Source organism: Arachis hypogaea, chromosome 13 (assembly GCF_003086295.3).
Source record: "Arachis hypogaea cultivar Tifrunner chromosome 13, arahy.Tifrunner.gnm2.J5K5, whole genome shotgun sequence".
Classification (NCBI taxonomy): Eukaryota; Viridiplantae; Streptophyta; class Magnoliopsida; order Fabales; family Fabaceae; genus Arachis; species Arachis hypogaea.
In genome coordinates this window covers 58,374,620-58,401,716 of record NC_092048.1, presented here as the reverse complement: position 1 = coordinate 58,401,716, position 27,097 = coordinate 58,374,620, and positions in this window count along the sequence as shown.

The window sequence follows — 27,097 nt, the reverse complement described above, 5'->3', positions numbered from 1 at the left end:
TTAGGAATGGAAACTATAATGAGAACAGGCATCAAGGTTGGAAGAATCAAAGATGGGAGGAGCCACAAGGATTTAATCAACCCTCATGGCAACAACCACCTCTAATGGACTATCAACAACCACCACCATATGCCTATGAATCCTTTTCTCAACATAACTTTGGACCACCACACTCACAAGCCCCTTTCCGCCATTCACCTCCATATGACCCTAACCCTCATCGACCATACCAACCACCTTATGAACCAAATGAACCCTCCTATCTACCCCAAACCTCCATGGAGAAAGCACTTGCCGATCTAAACTCTACTATACAAGCTCTCTTCACCCAAATCAGACCACCAAATACCTTCAACAATCAACCCTCAAGCTCTAGTGCACTTCCTTGTTAACCACAGAATAATCTCTCCATCCCATCACCACCATCCATGGAAGAGCACCCACATCCATCAATCCAAGAGCAAGATGATCCCAATTATGCTATTGATATGGAACAGGAAAGAAGGAATCATCTTCGCGAATCCATACTTCATAAAGAACTAGAGGAGGCCCTACGGGTAAGGGTAGGAGAGACCCTTGAAGATGAAGGAATAGCTGAAAGGAGTTGTCATAGAAAGAAAAACATCGAGGATGAGTACGATTTTATACTTAAACAACTGGACAAAGCAGCAATTATTAAAAAGGAAGAAGTGGTTGGGGACTTAAGAGATGTTGTACCTCCATTGGAAAGTCCAGTCACAGAGCCTCCTTCCCCGGTATTTGATGTTGATGTTGAGAAGAGCGTACAACCTCCAAGGTAAATCATGGTTGAAGATTTTGTAGAGGTTGATCAAGAGGTAAAAGATGTCAAAGAAGAGCACAAGGGAGTGGAGCTTGAAATTACCTTGCCAAAGTTGTTGGAAACCCCTCCCCCTAAGTTGCCATCATCCTTCACAACATTCAAGTGGGTAAAATTCATATCCCATAGCTTTCTAATCCCACTCGAATATGGGCTACTGGAGACAGATGGCCAACTTAGAGCTCTTTGTGGCATTAAGAGTAAGAGGAAGATGGCCAGTGGTAAGAATTGTCAAGCAAGGTTCAACATGGTTGTGTGCTCAAAGTTTAAATGCAAAGGTTGGTGTAAAGCTCAACTGAATGGGTCTAGGAAGTTGTTTGGCCACTTACATGAGAATTCAGACTGCTTGCCACCCGGAGGGAACAATATTGCTCAACCAAAAGACGGGTGCAAAGGCAAGCTCTGGGACCCCGGAATTCATCCCAGAAATCAACACTCTTGGGGCCTTGTCACTTGCTTTAACTTGCTTGAAGGCTTTCTGCGCCTAGTTTGGGAACCCGGAGGACATTGGAATCACAAACATTGGTGGAGATTCCTGGATGAGTTCAAGCATAAGCCACCATAACAGGGAGCTCACCAAATGTCCAACTTAAGGACTCTAACTAAAAGTGCTAGGTGGGAGACAACCCACCAAGGTATGATCGTTCCTTTTTCATTTTTTATTTAGTTTTGTTTGTTTTCAAGTTTTATTTTATTGAACCTAGAGTTTTGCATCACATTCATATTAACACTGCATTCTGCATTTTCTTTTCAGATTAAAAAAAAAAAAAGCGAGCACGCGACACAATCGCATCAGCGACGCGTTCGCTTCGCAAGGAGATGGGAGACAATATTAATATGAACAGAGAGTTTCGCAGGAGCAGCGCTGGAGGCGTGCCAATGGCACAAATCACCCCACGCGACCGCGTCGCTGACGCGACCGCGTCATATAGGAATAATGGCCTCCCACGCGATCGCGTACCCCACGCGGCCGCGTGACCTGAAAATCGACGTAAAAAGGGTGCATGGTCGAAAGTTGTGCTGGAGTTGGGCTGGACTCGTGCTGGAAGCCCAAGCCCTCCCACGCGAACGCGTGCCTCACGCGTCTGCGTCATATTGGAAATAAGACCACCCGCGTGATCGCGTCGACCACGCGACCGCGTCACCCTAGATTTTGGCAATACCAAGTTTCGAAGAGAGAGTTGTGCGACCGCGAGGCTGCACTCGCGCCACTAGTACAAATCGAGTCACGCGATCGTGTGCCCCACGCGTCCGCGTCGCCCAACCTTATCGCGCACCACGCGACCGCGTCACCCACGCGACCACGTCGCCAGCATCGCACAACCTATCTAGATTAGTGCCAATTTTCTTATCTTTTCTTCTCCGAATCCTTATTCTCTTATCTTTTCTTATTTCTTTCTTCTTCCTTTCTTATTTTCTCTCACTCCCATTCTAGTTTATTTAATTTATTTGTATACTTTCATTCATTTCATATTTTTATTTTTCTAAAATTATTATTGGTGTTCAAATATTCTTATTCAACTGTTACATCTTTTCTGGTATTTTCTTGATGCTTAGTGACTTGTTTAATTCTGATTGAGTAATATTATTTAAATCAATGCCAATATTTTATATTTGTATTACTTTTGCATTGACATGAATTTATATTATCTCTCCTCCCCCACTTTTTTCCCCATTGTTGCAAATTTTGCACCATTGGTATGCCATGGCTTCTATTGTTTTCTCACTTACATGTTGAAGCTTCCATGTAAATGAGACCCTTATCATTTGGCATTAACCCACCCATACTTCTTTTATTTTCTTATCTCTATTTCTGGGTTACTCTTCTTCCCTTTTTCTTTCAGGATGGCCACCCAGAAGGGAATCGGAAGACGTTTACATGGGGAGACAAACAAGTCCATCTGCACAATCCTTAGAGAAAAGCAACAGTTGAAACAACCCGTCCACCTGCAAATCTCAGTATGCACCGAGGACGGTGCAATCTTTAAGTGTGGGGAGGTCGATACCGATCTCCATGGGTTAGTACTTTCCTGTCTCAAACACCAATATTTTATTTTCTTTGTTAATTGTTACATTTGCATATTTAATTGCATGTTTATTTGATTTTATGCATTTAGTTACTACTTGGTTGAAGTAATATTTTCTTTTTCAAGAAATTTTTATAATATTTCACTAATTTAAATTGAAAAATTTTTTTGTGTTAAACTTGTTTGGAAGTTGTATTTGGAACATGTTTTTTTGAGCTAAAGAACACACAACCTGTGAGATTTGAGCTTATTTATATGGTTACATTATTTAACTATAAATATTTTATTCCTGTGTGTTCCCTTCTCTATGATTGTAATCTTTACTTTGTTCCATTCTATATGTCCAATATTTAGTGTATTTACATGCTTGCATATGATTGAGGCCATTGTTTGATTTTAGCTCACTTATCCCAAAATTAGCCTACCTTTTACATCACCCTTATTAGCCCCCTTGAGCTTTTAAATCCCTTCTGTTTTATAACCACATTACTATCCTTAAGCAGAAAAACAAAATAAGAATCCCAAGTTGAATTCTTGGTTAGCTTAAGATAGATATTGTGTAAAATTTAAGTGTGGGAAATTTTATGGGAACATGGGATGATATGAAAAAGTAGGGAAATAAATTGAATAAGTTATTTGAAAATTTGGGAAGTATGCTCATGTGAATTCAAAATAATTAAATTACCATGTGCATTGAAGAAAAATATATTAAGTAATTAAATAAGGGGATACAAAAAAAAAAAGAAGAAAAGAAAAATGAAAAAAAAATACCACAAATGCAAAATAAAAAAAAATCAATGCACATGGGACAAAATTCAAAAATAAGTTTGATACATGAGCATGTAATACAAAAGTGGGAAAATTTTGGGTAGCTAGGTAAAGTATTTTTAAATTATATAAAGTATGTATATGTTAGGTGAGATCTTAGACTAATCAAGGATTCACTTTGTTAGCTCACTTAGCCTTATATATATATACCCTCACCCTTACCTTAGCCCCATTACAACCTTGAAAAGACCTCATGATATTTGTATTGGTACATTAAATTTTTTTTGATTGGTTAGATGAAGAACAAGGTTTAGAAAGCATGACTAGAGAAGAGTAGAGTGAATAACCCTATACACTTGAGAGATTAGAGTGATATACACTTCCAGTGAGGGTTCAATGCTTGATTCTATGTTCCCTGCTTTCATGAGCTATCTTCTTACAAGTTTACTTGTCTTTTATTGTATAATTTGAATTAGTGGAATTTGATTTATGTTTGTCTTGGAGAACTTATTTATTTTTAACCAAGTAGGTAGAAACATTTTGTATGTAGTTGCATTCATATAAATAGGTTGCATTTCATACATTCTACCATTCCTCTTCATCTTTTTAGCTTCTCTTGAGCTTAGCATGAGGACATGCTAGTGTTTAAGTGTGGGGAGGTTGATAAACCACTATTTTATGGTTTATCTTGTACTCAATTGAGTGATTTTTATTAACTCTTTACCCACTTATTCATACTATTTGCATGGTTTTATATTTCCTTCCTAATTATGTGTTTTCATTGAAAACATGCTTCTTTGATCTTATATTTGCTTATTATTAATCCTCTCTTATTACCATTAGTTACCTTGATATGTGTGTTAAGTGTTTTCAGAGATTACAAGGCAGGAATGGTTTGGAGGATGGAGAGGAAGCATGCAAAATTGGAAGGAATACAAGAAGTTGGAGAAATTGCTAAGCTGTCCAGCCTGACCTCTTCGCACTCAAACGGCTATAACTTTAGCTACAGAGGTCCAAATGACACGGTTCCAGTTGCGTTCGAAAGCTAACGTCTGGGGCATCGATTTGATATATAATATGCTATAGTTCCACTGACACTAGGTGATGCGACGGCATGATCCATGCGGCCGCATCGCAGTGACGGAAATCAGCGTGTTTGAATTCTTCTCCAGCGATTTCCGGGCTGTTTTCGACCCAGTTCGCGGCCCAGAAAATACAGATTAGAGGCTATAAAGTGGGGGAATGCATCCATTCAAGGGAGGCTCTCATAATCCACTTTTCATGTTTTAGATGTAGAGTTAGAGAGAGAGGCTCTCTCTCTCTTAGGATTAGGATTTAGGATTTCTCTTAGTTTTTAAGAGTGACTCTCGATCCAGGTTCAATATTCCTTTTTCTTCATATTTCTCTTTTACATTTTGAGATACTCTAATGCTTTTATTTGCATTTGACTTATGTTGCCCAATTGGCTTATGAACTTTTCCATGTTAGATTTTACTACTTTGAATGTATTTTATCTGAGGTATTCCAGATATTTGTGATTTTAATTTAGCTTTTTACATTCTTGGCTTTGTTTAAGAAATTAGTAACTCAGGATAACTAAGTCCGGACTTCCAATTTCTAATACCTTACCAAGAGTTTATTTTTATTGTTATTATTTTATTTCCTCTGCCATTTACTATTGTTGCTTCTTATCTTATACATTAATAAAACCCCAAAACATACTTTTTTTCCATAACCAATAATAAGAACATACCTCCCTGCAATTTCTTGAGAAGACGACCCGAGGTTTAAATACTCGGTTATCAATTTTAAAGGGGTTTGTTACTTGTGACAATCAAAACGTTTGTACGAAGGGATTTCTGTCGGTTCAGAGACTATATCTACAACGCGACTGTTTTTATGAAATTCTTTACTGGCAGAATTCTAAACCGACAAAAATCCCTTCGTACAAACGTTTTGGTTGTCACAAGTAACAAACACCTTTGAAATTGATAACCAAGTATTCAAACCTCGGGTCGTCTTCTCAACGAATTGCAGGGAAGTATGTTCTTCTTATTGGTTATGAAGATTGTAAATTGGGGGTTTTGGAAGTTTGGGCAATGCGCACAGGTATATTTTCGAGCAATAAAAATAAATAAATAACTGTAAAATAAACTCTTGGCAAGGTATGAGAACCGAAAATCATGTCCTTGTTATCCTTATCAGATATGATGAGAATTGGATTTTAATCCCACTTAGTTAAGTCAAGTGGACTAATTAGCTTGATCCTCAAGTCCTAGTCAACTCCTGTGGAAATGCTAGTGTTAGAGCAATCCTAGCTAAAGCAAAATATGCCAATTTCAATCACTTGCTGAGTTTGATAACTCAAGTACTACCAATCACTTAACCAAGGCCAAAAGGGAGAAAAATATCTAAATTAAATTAAAAGCATCAATATAAGCAAAGCAATCTTAAATCTGAAAATATCTCGAATTTCATTAACAAAAGAAATTAAATCTGGCATAGATGTTCATAAATTAAATTGAGAAAATAAATAAAAATAAAGAACCTGGGATTGAGAGTCACTCCTAAAATTAAGAGAAATCCTAAATCCTAATCCTAAGAGAGAGGAGAGAACCTCTCTCTCTAAAAACTACATCTACTCTTAAAATTGTAAATATGAGAGCCTCCTTTTGAATGGATGCATTCCCCCACTTTATAGCCTCTAATCTGTGTTTTCTGGGCCGAGAACTGGGTCGAAAACAGCCCAGAAATCGCTGGAGAAAAATTCAAACACGCTGATTTCCGTCACTGCGATGCGGCCGCATGGATCACGCGGTCGCGTCGCCTAGCGTCAGAGGAACTATATTATATTATATATCAAATCAAAGCCCCAGACGTTAGCTTTTCAACGCAACTGGAACCACATCGTTTGGACCTCTGTAGCTAAAGTTATAGCCGTTTGAGTGCGAAGAGGTCAGGCTGGACAGCTTAGCAGTTTCTCCAACTTCTTGTATTCCTTCCACTTTTGCATGCTTTCTTTCTATCCTCTAAGCCATTCCTGCCCTGTAATCTCTGAAATCACTTAACACACATGTCAAGGAATCTAATGGTAATAAGAGAGGATTAATAATAAGCAAATATAAGATCAAAGAAGCATGTTTTCAATCATAGCATAAAATCAGGAAGGAAATATAGAACCATGCAAATATTATGAATAAGTGGCTAAAGAGTAGATAAAAACTACTCAATTGAGCACAAGATAAATCATGAAATAGTGGTTTATCAACCTCCCCACACTTAAACATTAGCATGTCCTCATGCTAAGCTCAAGAGAAGCTATAAAGATGAAGAGGAATGATAGAATGTATGAAATGCAACCTATGAATGCAACTACATGCTAAGATGTTTCTACCTACTTGGTTAAAATAAACAAATCTTTCAAGAACAAATATGAACTAGATTTTACTAATTCAAATCATAAAAATGAAGCACAAATAGACTTGCAAGAAGAAAATAGCTTATGAAAGCAGGGAACAAGGAATTGAGCATCGAACCTTTATTGGTAGTGTATACACTCTAATCACTCAGGTGTTTAAGGTTCGATCTCTCAATTCTCTACTAACCTTGCTTTCTAAGGCTTGCTCTTCATCTAACAATCAACATAAATTTAATGCACAGATACACATATCAAGAGGTCTTTTAAGGGTTGTAATGGGGTTAGGTCAAGGTAGGATTGTATTTGGCCAAGTGGACTAAAATCTGAATCCTTAATTAACTTAAACTTTCCACCTGACTTAAACAATCCATGTAATCATAATACAACATCCAACTATCCATCAACCATGTTTTTCACATATTCATGCATTCTAATTTCAAGTACAACTCATATGCATTGCTTTCACCACATATTTTGGGGCATTTTTGTCCCCTTTTACTTATTTGCTCTTTTTCTTTTCTTTTTCTCTCTTTATATATATATATATATATATATATATATATATATATATATATATATATATATATATATATATATATATATTTTTTTTCTCAATGCATACGATTAATTTATTGAATGCATGAATCATGTTCTAAACATTTATTTCCAAAAGATATATAATACCCAATTCTTAAACCAATTGTTTCCAAACCCACTTTTCCCCACACTTAATTCATGAGTACTCTCACTAGTCTAAGCTAACCAAGGATTCAAATTAAGGACATTATTGTTTTCCGCTTAGAGTTAATGATGTGCTAAAGTAAAGAACAAAGGGGTATAATAGGCTCAAATTGGTTTGCAAGGGATAATGAAGGGTAAAGGCCATATGGGTATGTAAGCTCAGTGAAACAATTGCCTCAATCATATAAGTGCATGCATACATCAAACCATGGAAATATAGAATTAAGCAAGACAAAGATCATAATTTTAGAGAGAAAAACACACACCAAAAATAAAATATTGGTTGATAAAATGCAACCAATTAAATAGGCTCAAAAATCTCGCTGGTTTTGTGTGTTCGAGCTCTAAACCATGTTCCAGTATAATATTTCTTCAAACAAGTGTAACAAAAAATTTTATTCAAATTAGTGAAATAATATAAAAAGTTTCTTGAAAAAGAAAATATTACTTTAACCAAGTGGTAAAATATGCAGAAATCAAACAAATATGCAATCAATCATGCAAATGTAACAATGAACAAACAAAGAAAATAAAACAATGGTGTTGAGAAGAAGGTAACTAACCCATGAAGATCGGTATCGACCTCCCCACACTTAAAGATTGCACCGTCCTCGGTGCATGCTAAGATGTGTAAGTGGAATGGGGTTGTGGTTTCTCAGCTGGGCTCTTTTTGTTCCTTTCCTTGCTGTTGATTTGGGAGTAGCTTCCAGGCAAGAATTCTAAACACTTTTTTACATGGATTAATATCTAAATTCTTCGCGTGGGTGCACTTCTAGGTAAGGGGGCGCGATCGCGTCGGTCACGCGGTCGCGTGACCCATGTTACGCTGCTAGCGCGAGTGCAGCCTCGCTCCAGCACAACTCTCTGTTCAATTTATTTTAATTGCCAAAATTGGGTGACGCGATCGCGTGAGTGTGCGTTATAAATGGGTGACGCGGCCGCGTCAGCGACGTGGTCGCGTGACAAGGATTGTGCTTCCAGCACCAATCCAGCATCACTCTTGCACAGAATGTTACTGTGCACCCTTTTACGTCGAAAACTCAGGGCACGCGGCCGCGTGGGGCACGCGGTCACGTGGGAGGCCATGATTCCCATGCGACGCGAACGCGTCAGGGACGCGGTCGCGTGGGTCGATTTGTGCCATTGGCACGCCTCCAGCCACGCTCCAGCGTAACTCTCTGTTCATTTATTTTTTTCCTCCACCGCCCGTGCGACGCGGACGCGTTGCTGATGCGATCGCGTCGCGTGGCGAAAAACCCTTTTTTTTTTTGGAAATATAAAGACATGTAAATGAAAGAGAACGAAAGCACTAATAAAGAGAAGAGCTATTAAAGAAGAAAAACTAAAAGTGAAGAAAAGAACGATCATACCACGGTGGGTTGTCTCCCCCAAGCACTTTGCTTTAACGTCCGTAAGTTGGACGCTCCACTAGTTCAATCTGCTGCGATGTGGGGATCTTCCAAGCGGAAGATCTCAAGCTCCTTATTTTTATGCACCTTCTCACCATGGTATAGCTTCAGGCGTTGTCCATTAACCTTAATAAGTTCAGAGCTTGAAGGATGGCTTAGGTGATAAACTCCGTACGGTTTAGCCTTCTCTACTCTGTATGGACCTTCCCATTTTGATCTCAACTTACCGGGCATGAGCCTTAGTCGAGATTTGTAAAGGAAGACAAAATCTCCAGGTTGGAACTCTTTCTTCTTGATGTTTTGATCATGCACAGCTTTCATCTTTTCCTTGTAAATTCTGGAATTCTCATAAGCTTGTAGGCGAAGGTTCTCCAGTTCCTGCAGTTGCAACTTTCTTTCAACTCCAGCATTCTCAATTCCCATGTTGCACTCCTTAACTGCCCAGAAGGCTCTGTGTTCTATTTCAACTGGGAGATGACAAGCTTTTCCGTAAACTAAGCGGAAGGGGCTCATCCCAATGGGTGTCTTGTATGCTGTTCTGTATGCCCACAGTGCATCTTGTTGCCTGGTGCTCCAGTCTTTTCTATGAGGCTTGACGTATCTTTTGCAAGATGCGCTTAATTTCTCTGTTTGACACCTCGGCTTGCCCGTTAGTTTGGGGATGGTAAGCTATTGCAACTTTATGGATTATCCCATGCTTCTTCATCAATCCTATTAGTTTCCTGTTACAAAAATTGGTGCCTTGATCGCTCACGATAGCTCGTGGTGATCCAAAGCGACATATAATATGGTTTCTCACAAAGGAAACAACAGTGTTAGCATCATCAGTACGGGTAGGATTTGCTTCCACCCATTTGGAAACATAATCCATAGCTAAGAATATATAAAAATATCCATTAGAATTTGGAAATGGACCCATGAAGTCAATGCCCCAAACATAAAAAATTTCACAGAAGAGCATATATTGTTGAGGCATCTCATCCCTCCTGGATATATTACCAAATTTCTGGCATGGGGGGCAAGATTTACAAAACTCAGCAGCGTCTCTAAAAAGAGTAGGCCACCAGAATCCGCAGTCTAAGATCTTTCTAGCTGTTCTTTGAAAGCCAAAATGTCCTCCACTCTTAGATGAGTGATAGGCCTCTAAAATGGACTGGAATTCTGATTGAGACACACAACGTCTAATTATCTGGTCAGCGCCACATCTCCATAAATATGGGTCATGCCATATATAATATTTAGACTCGCTTTTCATCTTGTCTCTTTGATGTTTAGAAAAATGTGGAGGAAATGTGCGGCTAACTAAATAATTAGCGACAGGTGCATACCAAGGGACTACCTCGGATACTGCTTGCAGGTTGTCAAAAGGAAAATTATCATCTATAGGAGTAGAATCATCCTTAATATGTTCAGAGCGACTCAAGTGGTCTGCTACTAAATTCTAATTACCACCCCTATCCTTTATTTCTAAATCAAATTCTTGTAACAACAGTATCCAACGTATAAGTCTTGGTTTGGATTCCTTTTTAGCTAATAGATACTTTAGAGCTGCATGGTCCGAATACACTACTACTCTAGCACCAAGTAAATAAGCTCGGAATTTATCCAAAGCAAAAACAATAGCAAGAAGCTCTTTCTCAGTAGTAGTATAATTGGACTGGGTAGTGGCTAAAGTCTTAGACGCATAGGCAATAACAAAAGGATCCTTACCTTCATGTTGAGCTAGCGCTGCTCCTACTGCATGGTTGGAAGCATCGCACATGATTTCAAACGGCTGGCTCCAGTCTGGTCATCTCACAATTGAGGATTGAGTTAGAGCAGTCTTCAGCTTATCAAATGCTTGTTTGCAATCCTCACTGAACTCAAACTCAATATCCTTTTGTAGTAATCTGGATAAGGGAAGTGCCACCTTACTAAAGTCCTTAATAAATCTCCTGTAGAAACCTGCATGGCCAAGGAACGAACGGACTTCCCTCACAGAAGAGGGGTAAGGTAAACTAGAAATAACATTCACCTTTGCTGGGTCTATAGAAATGCCATTATTAGATACCACATGTCCTAATACAATCCCTTATTTTACCATAAAGTGGCATTTTTTGAAATTCAATACAAGATTTGTATTAACACATCTATCTAATACTCTAGATAATCCCTCTAAGCAAAGGTTAAAAGAATCACCATAAATGCTAAAATCATCCATAAAAACTTCCATACAGTCCTCAATAAGATCAGAGAAAAGACTCATCATGCACCTTTGGAAGGTAGCTGGTGCATTGCACAAGCCAAAGGGCATTCTCTTATAAGCATAAGTCCCAAAAGGACATGTTAAAGTAGTCTTTTCCTGATCCTCAGGAGCTATATGAATATGGAAATAACCTGTGTAACCATTTAAAAAGCAATAATGTGATTTACCTAACAGGCAATCCAGCATTTGATCAATGATTGGAAGTGGGTAGTGATCCTTACGGGTAGCTTGGTTGAGACGCCTGTAATCAATGCAGACTCTCCAAGCATTCTGAACTCTAGTTGCTATTAGCTCTCCATGCTCACTCTTCACTGTAGTGACTCTAGATTTCTTGGGCACCACTTGTACTGGGCTTACCCATTCACTGTCTGAAATGGGATATATGATACCTGCTTCCAATAGTCTGGTCACTTCCTTTTTGACAACTTCCAAGATGGTGGGATTCAATCTTCTTTGTGGTTGACGGACAGGTCTTGCTCCCTCTTCTAAAAATATTCTGTGCTCGCATACTTGAGGGTTGATTCCCACTATGTCTGCCAAACTCCACCCAATTGCCTTCTTATGCTTCCTCAGTACATCAAGTAACTGCTCTTCTTGTTGACAAGTCAGTTCCCTTGCAATAATAACCGGAAGCTTTTGCTCATCCTCAAGATAAGCATATTTGAGAAGTGGAGGGAAAGGTTTCAATTCTAACTTTTGATCATGGGCGGGCTCTGGATTATCTGGGGCTTGTGAAAATGGCGAAGTGCCCCCATTGTCAGTTAAGAGGGTCCCCACACTTGGACCTTGTCCAGTATGCCTCTCTTCAAACTCTTCCTTTTGAACTTCAGCCACACTTTCGTCTATGACATCACACTGGAAGATAGAACGATCTTCTGGGGGGTTGTCAATGACTCCATTCAGATTGAAGATTACTATACGGCCATCTATTTCAAAGGAGTATGTTCCTGAAAAAGCGTCCAATTTGAATTTTGATGTCTTCAGGAATGGTCTTCCAAGTAGGATTGATGATGGCTTATCTGAATCATTGTGGGGCATCTCCAAGATATAAAAATCAGTGGGAAATGTGAGCCCTTTAATGTTCACCAAAACATCTTTAGCAACTCCAGCCACTGTAATAATGCTTTTATCTGCTAACACAAAACGAGCTGCCGACCTTTTTAAGGGAGGGAGCCTCAAAACATCATATATAGACAAAGGCATTATACTGACACATGCTCCTAAATCACACATGCAATCATAAATTACTACACCACCAATAGTACAACTAACTATGCAAGGACCTGGATCACTACATTTTTCAGGTAATCCTCCCATTAAAGCAGATATAGAACTACCTAAAGGAATAGTTTCTAATTCATTAATTTTGTCTTTATGGATACATAAGTCTTTTAGAAACTTTGCATATTTAGGTACCTGCTGAATAACATCAAAAGGGAAACAGTTACCTCAACCTTTTTGAATATCTCTACCATTTTAGGATCGGGTTCCAGCTGCTTCCTAGACTTTCTTGCAAGTTGTGGAAATGGAATAGGAGTAGTGTTTTCTGTGGTGCCTGCGCCTTTTGGTGCTTCCTCCTGTGGTTGAGTTGTTTCTTCTTCAGCTGTGTTCCGTATATCCTCTTCCTCTTCAACATCTTCGATTTCTACCACCTCTTCAGCTGAGGCGTATTCTGGTGAGCTTGGTTCCTCCAGATTCCTCTCCTGCAGTGTGGTTCTGGACCTCAGGGTGATGGCATTAATGCCTCCCTTTGGATTGGGTAATGGTTGAGAGGGGATTCCAGTGGTGCTTGAAGGTTGGTTACTGGAATTTTGTGCTGATTCAAACTGTGTCATAAAAGCTTGCAGAGTAGAGGTGAGACCATTCAGACTGGCATTAATACTATTCATGATGTTGTTTTCCATGGTCTGTTGTCTTTTCTCAAAAGATTGTAGTAGATCTTCATTAGAAGATAACGAAGAATGAGTAAATTGAGAGGTCTGCTGCTGATTGTTCTGTGGTCCTTGGTTCTGCCTCAGGTGAGGTGCTCTGTAAGGTTGATTTTGCTGCCTGTTGTTGCTATTGTTTCACTTCTGATTTCCCTGATTATCTCTGCCTCCTCTGTTATTGTTGTCCCTCCAATTCTGGTTTGAATTGTCCTGCCATCCATGGTTATTATTTCCACTTTGATTGTACCCTTGGTTGGGGCGGTCATAGAAGTTGTGAGTGGATGCCACCATGTTGTCTTCTTGTTGGAGCTGCGGGCATTCATCAGTGTAATGGTGATGCGCATAAACTAGTTATGCTACGATTTAGGAAATTGCACGATCGGCAAAATTCCTTCCGGCAAGTGCACCGGTTATCGTCAAGTAAAAACTCACAATAGAGTGAGGTCGAATCCCACAAGGATTGGTTGAGTGAGCAATTCGGATTAGAAGTGTGTTCTAGTTGAGCGGAATCAAGATTGAGATGAGAATTGCGGAATGTAAAATTGGCGGGAAAAGTAAATGACAAGAAATTGAAATGGCGGAATCTTAAATTGCATGAATTAAAGAGCAGAAACTAAATTGCTGAAATTAAAAGGGAATGGGGGTGATTGCATGAATTGAGTTGCAGAATGTAAAGAGAAAATGTAATCAGAATTGGGGGATTCATTGGGTTATAGGAGATATTGAGATCTCCGAATCAAAACATGTTTATCTCTTCCTCAAGCAATGCGTTCATTGAATTTTGCTTGGCAATCTTATATGATTGGATCCCAATCCCTTGGCTCACCAATTCTCTCTAAAAATGAACAAATTCCCAATCCCTTGGTTTAAATGTTCATAAGAAGAGATGATGCTCGATCACTGATTATACCACACAGTTTCATGAACCACAATTTGGTAGGATTACATGTCACAATATCCATCCAAACCCCAATCCAATTCACTGTGAGAAAGCTTCTCTAGCATGAATCCTCCATTCCTTTCCCAAGGTTCCGAAGGATTCCAATTATGGGTAGCTTCTTTCCCAAGACAACTACCCAATGGAATTAGATTGAGAAGCTTTCTAACAAAATTCAAGAGAAAAGATTGAAGAAGAAGATAAACTATTATTGATTCATTGAATTACAATAGAGCTCCCTAACCCAATGAAAGGGGGTTTAGTGAGTCATAGCTCTGAATTCAATTACAAAGATATGAAAACTAGCTAAAAGTGAAGGTTCCAGCTCTTCCTAACTTAAATTCTATCCTATTTATACACTTTCTATATTGAGCTTCTGTTGTGTTTCTTGGGCTTTGAGGCCTCTCCCTGCTTTCCTTTTGCCTTGGGTTTATGATCCATAATCTTGATGAGGCTGTTGATCCAAATTCTGTAACATTCATTGAGCCAACTTAGTGATAATCAAATAATGACACATGACTCAATAAATTGAGATTTCAAACTCATCAATCCTTCAGGCCCAATCCCATAAACCATGATATTCAATTGGGTTTCATACCAGAGTAAGTTTAAGTTAATGTTTGTGCTCAAAGACTAACTTAAACCGCACTATTTTTGGCCTAGAAACCTTTTCCAAGAGTGGCGTTTAAGTTGCAGTTCAAGCTTAAACTGCAGCTTAAACGCCAGACACTTCCAGTGAGGCCTTTTGTAGAAGCACGTTTAAGCTTCAGTTTAAGGTTAAACTGAAGCTTAAACGTGGAAATGGAAGAAGGCAGCCCTGGAGAGTCATGTAGTCGAACACGTTTAAGCTTCAGTTTAAGGTTAAACTGAAGCTTAAACGTGGATATAGGAAGGGCAGCCCTGGAGGTCGAACACGTTTAACCTCCAGTTTAAGGTTAAACTGGAGGTTAAACGTGGAAATGGAAGGAGGCATCCTGGAGGTCGAACACGTTTAACCTCCAGTTTAAGGTTAAACTGGAGGTTAAACGTGGAAGCTTAGAAGGGTAGCCCTGGAGGTGTCGAACACGTTTAAGCTCCAGTTTGAGGTCAAACTGGAGCTTAAACGTGGAAATGGAGAGAGCAACCCTGGAGGAGAAAACTTGGTCGAACACGTTTAAGCTCCAGTTTGAGGTCAAACTGGAGCTTAAACGTGGAAATGGCTCCCTGGTGCTTTTCCCATTCTGGCGTTTAACCTCCAGTTTAAGGTTAAACTGGAGGTTAAACGTGGAACTCCTTCCTGAGTGGCATTATCATTCTGGCGTTTAACCTCCAGTTTAAGGTTAAACTGGAGGTTAAACTTCAATTCCAGCATTTCTTAGCCTTCCTGATTCTGGCGTTTAAGCTCCAGTTTAGGCTTAAACTGGAACTTAAACTCCACATGTGATATTCAAGCTTCCTTTATTGATTTTGTTGCTTCCTTGCTTAGCCTCTTCTTCCCTGAAATCATCCAAACAATTGCATCAAAGTCTTGCAAAATTTCATGAGAAATCTTCCATTCATAGCATTCAAGTAATATAACTAAAACTCATGGAATTTGCATTAAAATCATACTGTTTGGATGGTTCATTGCTTTGTTCTTCATTTAACCATTTTTGGTTACTTTAAGCTCAAGAAAATGCATAAAACAACTAAAACTAACAGAAAAATGCTGGTGAAACTAGCCTAAGATGCCTCGGCATCACAACACCAAACTTAATACTTGCTTGTCCCTAAGCAAGTCCTGAGTTATTTGAGAAGAAAGTATGAAACAGAAAGCAATTACATTGGCTATATTAGCAAGCATTTGAAGTTCATCAGAAGGGTTTTATGCAGAAAGTTGCAGCATCACTTTTTCATACTTATCAGGTAAGATTATCACTTTTTCATTGCATCCATCAAACACTGCTATGGCCTCTTGTTATTCTTATGTCTTTGGCACTTTTCTCTTCTTTGTTTTTCTTTTCTTTTTCTTAGAGCTACTTTGCTCCTTGTTTGCTTAGTGTCATGTGTTGCACAAGCCTTTGGCATTTTCTTTTTCTTATCAGTGCACTACACATATCCACTTTAGGCATTTTAGTTCACATTTCTTCTTGAGACATTGGTGCCCAGCACCTCTTTGTGTGACTAAATGTTTTGTATTTAGGTTGCTCTTGATAATGGACTTTTGGTTGATAATCCCGGGTTAGTTAACCCAAGTTACCAAGTGTTGAAACACTCCTCAGAACCTATTCATCCAAGCATATCCTTAATACATAAACACCACAGGCATTTGTCTCAGAAGTTCAAACCATTGGTACCTAGCTTATTTTCTCAATATTTTTTGCTTTTTGGTTGCCCTTTTTCAGTGGCTTTTTCTTCTTCTTTTTCTTTCTTTTTCATGGCCAAAGACATTTATTCATCAAGATCCATAGACAGTTTTCAATTTCTACACAAAGAATGATAATTCTACACTCTAATTCCAGTGATCTGACTAAACAATCAAGCATGCATACCACCACTTAATTCTACTTGATTTGTCACTAATTTAGCCAAGTTACTTTTGTTCAAACTTTTCTTTTATTTTTGGAAACAGAACAAGCATGGCAAGCACTCGTTTAAGAAGGTGAAGTTATATCCAAACATCTAGGCATTCACTTTATTCAAAGCAATAAACAGACACTCATACTAAAAAAAAAACTCCACATAACACTTAAATGACTTATGATGAAAGAAAGCTCATAAAGACAATCCACCAATGATCATTTGATTATTAAGGAACGAGACCACCTCTTATTTATTGCTTGGTTCTTCTTAATTCTTGGGATCCTGCTTCTTCTTGCTTCCTGCCTCTTTTTGACCACTTGTGCTTCCTTTGTCTTTTCTTATGAGCTTTTTCCAGAATCCAGCCTTTTTCATCGTTTCTTCCACTCCTTTTTCAAGGATCATTGCCTTGTTTATTTCTCCTTCTTTCCTCCCTTTAAAATACTCATCAAAAGCTGGGAATGCTGGGTCCATCTTGTGTAGATGTTCCCCTATGTAGTTAAGCTTGATTTGCGAACTGATGTTGTAATCAGCTTGGACTGAGTATCTTGCATTCTGTAAAGTGGTGGCTTCCTTGATTGCCAAGACATTAGCATCTTGGTGTTGGCATATGTGGCTGAAGGATTCCTGTAAGTGTAAATTCTGTTCCCTTTGCAGATCGAAGAATCTTGATTCAAAGTTCCTTTGCATATCCATCATTTTTAGGTGAAAGTCCTCTTGTCTCTCCTGAGACCTCATGTATTGTTGAGACATTCCTTCCATGATTTCCTGCATTCTGCTCATATCCATGGGGTCTCTGGGAATTCGTTGTCTTCTTTCTGGAATTGCTTGCTCTTCTTGCTCTTCTTCTCTGTCTTCTCCTTCCTGTCTTTCTTGTTCTGCTTCTTGCTCGGCTTCCACTTGTTGCCCTTCTTCATTTCTTCTTCTTGTATGTCTTGGAGGAGTTGGGCCAAGAGTCATTCTGTACGCAGTTATGGCCAATCCAGGATATAGCCAATTAGGTCTTTCATCCTCAAGTGGTACTTGGGCATCGATGCATAGTCTAATGATAGTGCTAGGGAAGTGGAGCCAGGATTCAGGGTCACTTTTCTCACTAAACTCTTGTATCTGTTCAGCAATGAGTTTATGAACTTTGATCTCCCCTCCCACCATAATGCAATGTAGCAAGATGGCTCTTTTAGGGACTATTTCTGAAGAGTTTGCAGTGGGTAGGATGGATCTCCTAACTATTGCATACCACCCTTTAGCTTCAGGTGTTAGGTCTCCCCTTCTCAAGACTCTTGGAGCCCCTCTTGTTTTTCTCACCCATTCAGCTCTGATGGCACAAAGGTCTTCAGCAATAGTTGCATAGTCAGGTTCTCCTATCATCCTTTCTTCATAACTTGCTTGGCTGAAATGTATGTTTTTCAGGCCAAGGGTTTTCATGATTGCTTTGGGACTGAAGTCAACTTCCACCCCTCTCACATAGCTTTTGTATGTGGGTTTCTTGGTTGGATCCTCCCTTACTGCATTTGCATAAAACTCTTTCACCAAGTTGATGTTGATTTTAGTGATTGGCTTAGTCAGGAGCTCCCACTTCCTCTTTTTGATCTTTTCCCAAACACCTGGGAACTCATCCTTTTCAAGGTCAAAGGGAACCTCTGCTAGTACCGTTTTAGGTCTCATCCATTCGGCTTGAATCTCATGGAAAACTGATCTGTATCTCCATGCATCGAATTCCCTGTTTTCCTCCATTGGCTGCTTGTCTTTTCTCCTTTTGTGGCTAGATGAAGCTGCCATTGGTTCTTTAGTTTTGGTAAGTGATAAGCTAAAGTTGACAAGGTGAAGCAAGAAGTGTTGTTGGAAGTGTGGGGAGGTTGTTTTCGGCAAGAGATAGTTTATGCTATGATGAAGGAAATGTGCATGAAGGAGATTTGGTGGTGTTGAACTTGTTCCCCAAGTGGTTCTTTATAGTGCCCGTAAGTGCAAAATGGACAGCTAGGGTGATTTGTGAAGGGTGGCTTGATGGTAAATATATGAATTAGGGAGAAGGACTGATGCGCATAAACTAGTTATGCTACGATTTAGGAAATTGCACGATCGGCAAAATTCCTTCCGGCAAGTGCACCGGTTATCGTCAAGTAAAAACTCACAATAGAGTGAGGTCGAATCCCACAAGGATTGGTTGAGTGAGCAATTCGGATTAGAAGTGTGTTCTAGTTGAGCGGAATCAAGATTGAGATGAGAATTGCGGAATGTAAAATTGGCGGGAAAAGTAAATGACAAGAAATTGAAATGGCGGAATCTTAAATTGCATGAATTAAAGAGCAGAAACTAAATTGCTGAAATTAAAAGGGAATGGGGGTGATTGCATGAATTGAGTTGCAGAATGTAAAGAGAAAATGTAATCAGAATTGGGGGATTCATTGGGTTATAGGAGATATTGAGATCTCCGAATCAAAACATGTTTATCTCTTCCTCAAGCAATGCGTTCATTGAATTTTGCTTGGCAATCTTATATGATTGGATCCCAATCCCTTGGCTCACCAATTCTCTCTAAAAATGAACAAATTCCCAATCCCTTGGTTTAAATGTTCATAAGAAGAGATGATGCTCGATCACTGATTATACCACACAGTTTCATGAACCACAATTTGGTAGGATTACATGTCACAATATCCATCCAAACCCCAATCCAATTCACTGTGAGAAAGCTTCTCTAGCATGAATCCTCCATTCCTTTCCCAAGGTTCCGAAGGATTCCAATTATGGGTAGTTTCTTTCCCAAGACAACTACCCAATGGAATTAGAACGAGAAGCTTTCTAACAAAATTCAAGAGAAAAGATTGAAGAAGAAGATAAACTATTATTGATTCATTGAATTACAATAGAGCTCCCTAACCCAATGAAAGGGGGTTTAGTGAGTCATAGCTCTGAATTCAATTACAAAGATATGAAAACTAGCTAAAAGTGAAGGTAAAAGTCCTTTTCTAACTTAAATTCTATCCTATTTATACACTTTCTATATTGAGCTTCTGTTGTGTTTCTTGGGCTTTGAGGCCTCTCCATGCTTTCCTTTTGCCTTGGGTTTATGATCCGTAATCTTGATGAGGCTGTTGATCCAAATTCTGTAACATTCATTGAGCCAACTTAGTGATAATCAAATAATGACACATGACTCAATAAATTGAGATTTCAAACTCATCAATCCTTCAGGCCCAATCCCATAACCCATGATATTCAATTGGGTTTCATACCATAATAAGTTTAAGTTAATGTTTGTGCTCAAATACTAACTTAAACCACAATATTTTTGGTCCAGAAACCTTTTCCAAGAGTGGCGTTTAAGTTGCAGTTTAAGCTTAAACTGCAGCTTAAACGCCAGACACTTCCAGTGAGGCCTTTTGTAGAAGCACGTTTAAGCTTCAGTTTAAGGTTAAACTGAAGCTTAAACGTGGAAATGGAAGAAAGCAGCCCTGGAGAGTCATGTAGTCGAACACGTTTAAGCTTCAGTTTAAGGTTAAACTGAAGCTTAAACGTGGATATAGGAAGGGCAGCTCTGGAGGTCGAACACGTTTAACCTCCAGTTTAAGGTTAAACTGGAGGTTAAACGTGGAAATGGAAGGAGGCATCCTGGAGGTCGAACACGTTTAACCTCCAGTTTAAGGTTAAACTGGAGGTTAAACGTGGAAGCTTAGAAGGGTAGCCCTGGAGGTGTCGAACACGTTTAAGCTCCAGTTTGAGGTCAAACTGGAGCTTAAACGTGGAAATGGAGAGAGCAACCCTGGAGGAGAAAACTTGGTCGAACACGTTTAAGCTCCAGTTTGAGGTCAAACTGGAGCTTAAACGTGGAAATGGCTCCCTGGTGCTTTTCCCATTCTGGCGTTTAACCTCCAGTTTAAGGTTAAACTGGAGGTTAAACGTGGAACTCCTTCCTGAGTGGCATTATCATTCTGGCGTTTAACCTCCAGTTTGAGGTCATACTGGAGGTTAAACGTGGAATGCTTCTTTGGTGAGACTTTTCATTCTGGCGTTTAACCTCCAGTTTAAGGTTAAACTGGAGGTTAAACTTCAATTCCAGCATTTCTTAGTCTTCATGATTCTGGCGTTTAAGCTCCAGTTTAGGCTTAAACTGGAACTTAAACTCCACATGTGATATTCAAGCTTCCTTTATTGATTTTGTTGCTTCCTTGCTTAGCCTCTTCTTCCCTGAAATCATCCAAACAAATGCATCAAAGTCTTGCAAAATTTCATGAGAAATCTTCCATTCATAGCATTCAAGTAATATAACTAAAACTCATGGAATTTGCATCAAAATCATATTGTTTGGATGGTTCATTGCTTTGTTATTCTTTTAACCATTCTCGGTTACTTTAAGCTCAAGAAAATGCATAAAACCACTAAAACTAACAGAAAAATACTAGTGAAACTAGCCTAAGATGCCTTGGCATCACAACACCAAACTTAATACTTGCTTGTCCCTAAGCAAGTCCTGAGTTATTTGAGAAGAAAGTATGAAACAGAAAGCAATTACATTGGCTATATTAGCAAGCATTTGAAGTTCATCAGAAGGGTTTTATGCAGAAAGTTGCAGCATCACTTTTTCATACTTATCAGGTAAGATTATCACTTTTTCATTGCATCCATCAAACACTGCTATGGCTTCTTGTTATTCTTATGTCTTTGGCACTTTTCTCTTCTTTGTTTTTCTTTTCTTTTTCTTAGAGCTACTTTGCTCCTTGTTTGCTTAGTGTCATGTGTTGCACAAGCCTTTGGCATTTTCTTTTTCTTATCAGTGCACTACACATATCAACTTTAGGCATTTTAGTTCACATTTCTTCTTGAGACATTGGTGCCCAGCACCTCTTTGTGTGACTAAATGTTTTGTATTTAGGTTGCTCTTGATAATGGACTTTTGGTTGATAATCCCGGGTTAGTTAACCCAAGTTACCAAGTGTTGAAACACTCCTCAGAACCTATTCATCCAAGCATATCCTTAATACATAAACACCACAGGCATTTGTCTCAGAAGTTCAAACCATTGGTACCTAGCTTATTTTCTCAATTTTTTTTTTCTTTTTGGTTGCCCTTTTTCAGTGGCTTTTTCTTCTTCTTTTTCTTTCTTTTTTTCATGGCCAAAGACATTTATTCATCAAGATCCATAGACAGTTTTCAATTTCTACACAAAGAATGATAATTCTACACTCTAATTCCAGTGATCTGACTAAACAATCAAGCATGCATACCACCACTTAATTCTACTTGATTTGTCACTAATTTAGCCAAGTTACTTTTGTTCAAACTTTTCTTTTATTTTCGGAGACAGAACAAGCATGGCAAGCATTTGTTTAAGAAGGTGGAGTTATATCCAAACATCTAGGCATTCACTTTATTCAAAGCAATAAACAGACAAATATACTAAAAACTTCACATTCCAGAAAGATTCAACATTTACAGTTTAAACCAGAACAAGCATGCTTTTGTTTGCCCTTTTTAAAGAATTATCAAGGAACAATACCACCTTGTGAAATTCCTTGTTTTCTCTTTGTTGCCAGGAAACAATTTGATTTCCCTTCTTCTCCTAAATGTTGCTTCATGCTTTAAAATCCTTGTTTCCTTTCCTGCAAAGAGTGATGAAGTTGCTTGCTTCTCAAGCACTTGAGTGGTTAGCTCAACTATGTGTGGGTAAGTATCTGAGTCTTAAGTTGGTGTGTGAACACCAAACTTAGTCTCCCACTTACTTCTCTGTGCTTTGAATCCTTGAGTTCTCTTTGGAATGAAGTTGCTGCTAAGGGTTTTAAGCATTTCTGTGACTGCTTAGAATGGTTGTTCCTCTCATATAATTCAAAGGTTGTTGTGTTCAGTTGATCTTTATGGTGGAACACCAAACTTAGAGTCACACATTCCCCTTTGAATTATTGATCCACGAATTCATTGTTTGGTGTGAAACACCAAACTTAATTCTTTGCAATGCACAGAAATTACTTCACCCTTTTTATTGAAACAAATAAAAGAAACAGCAAAAGGGTATTACCTCAGGTTGGGTTGCCTCCCAACAAGCGCTTCTTTAACGTCATTAGCTTGACGGTCAGCTTCCTCAGTTGAGGTGATATTTAACTTTGTCCTTCTCATCCACATCTCCCAAGTAATGTTTTGAGTCTTTGACCGTTCACAATGAAGGTTCGTTGTGACTTTTCTTCCATGATTTCTACTTGTCCATATTTGGAGACCTTGGTGACAAGGAATGGTCCTGACCACCTTGATTTTAGCTTCCCTGGAAATAGCTTCAGCCTAGAATTGTAGAGCAATACTTTTTGTCCTTCTTCAAATTTCCTTGGGGCTATGTTGCTGTCATTCTTCTTCTTTGCTCTTTCTTTGTAAATTTTGGCATTCTCATAAGCTTCCGCTCTGAATTCTTCCAACTCTTGAATTTGCAACATCCTTCTTTCTCCAGCAGCTTTGTTGTCCAAGTTCAAAAGTTTCAAGGCCCAGTATGCCTTGTGCTCCAACTCCAGTGGCAAATGGCAAGCTTTTCCATATACTAGTTGGTAAGGAGACATTCCAATTGGTGTTTTGAAAGCTGTCCTATATGCCCAAAGAGCATCATCTAGCTTAATCGACCAGTCCTTCCTTGAAGTTCCCACAGTCTTTTCCAGGATCCTTTTGAGTTCTCTGTTAGATATTTCGGCTTGCCCACTTGTCTGTGGATGGTATGGTGTGGCTACCTTGTGTTTGACTCCATATTTTAGAAGCAATGCCTCTAATGGTTTGTTGCAGAAGTGGCTTCCTCCATCACTGATGATTGCTCTTGGAACCCCAAAACGGCAAAAAATGTGTTTTCTGAGGAAGTTCATGACTACCTTATTATCATTGGTTGGAGTTGCTATTGCTTCAACCCATTTGGAGACATAGTCTACTGCCACAAGAATGTAATTATTTGAGTATGAGGAGGGAAAGGGTCCCATGAAATCTATCCCCCATACATCAAACAATTCAAGTTCCAGAATGAATTGTTGTGGCATTTCATTTCTTCTTGGCAGGTTCCCCGCTTTCTGGCATTCATGGCAGTGCTTCACTAATTCTTTTGCATCTTTGAAGATAGTGGGCCAATAAAAACCACACTGCAACACCTTAGCTGCTGTTCTTTCTCCTGCAAAATGTCCTCCATAAGTGGAGCCATGGCAGTCCCATAAGACTTCCCTTCCTTCTTCCTCGGATATGCATCTTCTGAGTATGCCATCGGAACATTTTTTGAACAAGTATGGTTCGTCCCAGATGAAGTATTTGGCATCATTTACCATTTTCTTCCTTTGATGTTTGTTAAATTCCAACGGTAAACTCCCAGTGGCCTTGAAGTTTGCTATGTCTGCAAACCAGGGTGCTTTGTGAATTACCATGAGTTGTTCATCAGGAAAGCACTCATTTATATGTGTGCTTTGTGCGCTTCCTTCTTCACATGGTATTCTTGATAAATGGTCTGCCACCTTGTTCTCTACACCCTTCTTGTCTTTGATTTCAATGTCAAATTCCTGCTACAAAAGAACCCATCTAATAAGTCTTGGTTTGGATTCTTGTTTAGCAAGTAAGTATTTTAAAGCTGAATGATCAGTGAAGACAATGACTTTAGATCCAATGAGATAGGATCTAAATTTGTCAAATGCAAAGACTATTGCCAAGAGTTCTTTTTCAGTGGTTGTGTAATTCTTTTGGTTATCATTCAAGACTTTACTGGCATAATAAATCACATGTACCAAATTGTCTTTCCTTTGTCCTAACACTGCCCCAATAGCAAGGTCTGATGCATCACACATCAGTTCAAAAGGCAAGTTCCAATCAGGTGGGGCAATGATAGGTGCAGAGGAAAGTTTTTGCTTCAAAAGTTCATAGGCTAGCATGCAATTTTTATCAAATACAAAGGGTGTATCAGAGACAAGCAAGTTACTCAAAGGTTTGGCTATTTTAGAAAAGTCTCTAATAAACCTTCTGTAAAAACCAGCGTGTCCCAAAAAACTCCTAACTGCCCTTACATTACTTGGTGGAGGTAATTTTTCAATGAGTTCCACCTTAGCTCTGTCCACCTCAATGCCTCTATTAGAGATTTTGTGGCCAAGGACTATTCCTTCTGTGACCATGAAATGACACTTTTCCCAGTTTAATACTAGGTTAGTCTCTTGGCATCTCTTAAGCACCAAGGCAAGGTGGTGTAGGCAGCTAGGAAAAGAATCTCCAAACACAGAAAAATCGTCCATGAAGACCTCAATAAATTTTTCAATCATGTCCGAAAAGATGGACAGCATGCATCTTTGGAAAGTGGCAGGTGCATTGCACAATCCAAAGGGCATGCGTCTATAAGCAAAAACTCCATATGGACAAACAAATGATATTTTCTCTTGATCTTTAGGATCAACTACTATTTGGTTGTAGCCTGAATATCCATCTAAAAAATAATAGTAAGCATGTCCGGCAAGCCTTTCAAGCATCTGATCCATGAATGGGAGTGGGAAATGATCCTTTCTGGTGGCTTCATTGAGCTTCCTGTAGTCTATGCACATCCTCCACCCAGTGACAGTTCTTGTGGGTATGAGTTCGTTCTTCTCATTTGGCACCACAGTTATGCCACCTTTCTTGGGAACTACATGGATGGGACTAACCCATGGGCTATCAGAAATGGGGTAGATTACCCCTGCCTGCCATAACTTCATAACTTCCTTTTGTACCACTTCTTTCATGACGGGATTCAATCTTCTCTGAGCTTGAATGGAGGGTCTAGCATCCTCTTCTAACAAGATTTTATGCATGCATATGGATGAGCTTATTCCCTTCAAATCGGCTAGGGTCCATCCAATGGCATCTTGATGAGTTTGTAGCACCTTGATCAATTCTTCTTCCTGTTCTTGGCTCAGGGCAGAGCTAATGATAACAGGGTGACTCTCATCACTACCCAAGTATGCATACTTGAGATTAGGGGGCAATGCTTTGAGCTCAGGTTTTGGTGCTTCCTTCTCTTCTTTCACTCTCTCTGGCATGCTTGGCATGGTTGTTTCAGCAGCCTTGATGTCACTAACTTCAATATCCTTGGTGAACTCCTCCTCTGCCACTTCCTTTATTGTTTCCTCAAAAGTTTCTTGTACTGCAATGTCCACTACATCAATCCTCATGCATTCCCTTAGTGATTCTGATGGATAGCTCATTGCCTTGAATACGTTAAACACCAATTTCTCATCATGTAGTCTAAGAGTGAGTTCACCCTTTTGTACATCTATGATGGCTCCAGCAGTAGCCAGGAAGGGTCTTCCCAGAATTATTGAAGCTTTGGCTTCTTCCTCCATATCTAACACCACAAAATCAGCAGGAAATATAAAATCTCCCACTTTCACCAACAAATCCTCAACTATCCCATGAGGGAATTTAAAAGTTCGATCTGCCAATTGGAGGGCCATTCTTGTTGGTTTGGCTTCCTCAATCTTCATTCTTCTCATCATTGTTAGAGACATCAAATTGATACTGGCCCCTAAGTCACACAAGGCCTTCTCCACCATGACTTCTCCTATGATGCAGGGGATTTGGAAACTGCCTGGATCCTTCAATTTTTGAGGTAATTTGTGCTGAATGATGGCACTGCATTCTTCAGTTAACAACACAGTTTCCTCATTTCTCCAGCTTCTCTTCTTGGTCATCAATTCCTTTAAGAATTTTGCATATAGTGGCATTTGCTCTATTGCCTCAGCAAAGGGAATGTTAATTTGAAGCTTCTTGAAAATCTCCAAGAACCTGGAGAATTGGCCATCCTTTTCACTTTTCATCAAACGTTGAGGATAAGGTGCTTTAGGTGTATAAGGCTTCAGGACCTCTTTTTCTTTTTCTTTTGTTGCAGACGGTGTAAAAGATTGTCCTTGTTCTTTGTCTTTCACATTTTCCTTTGCTTCATCCTCTGTGGTTTCCTTTGAGATCTCCTTCAGATTCTTTCCACTTCTGAGGGTTATGGCTTTACACTCTTCCCTTGCAATAGCCTTGGCAGCATGAGAAGCGCTTGTCCCAGGGGTTTGCTTAGACAAATACACAATTTGATTTTCTAGCTTCTGGATGGCAGCTCCTTGGTTTTGCAGGTTAGAGTTTACTTCTTCCTTAAAAGCTTTCAATTCGGTTATGTCTTGACTCATGGTTGCAAGCATTCCTTCTATCCGGTTTAATTGATCTTGAAATTGTTGGTTCGGATTAAGTTGGGTAGGTTGATTATTTTGGCCATGATATGATGGTTGGGGGTAAGTG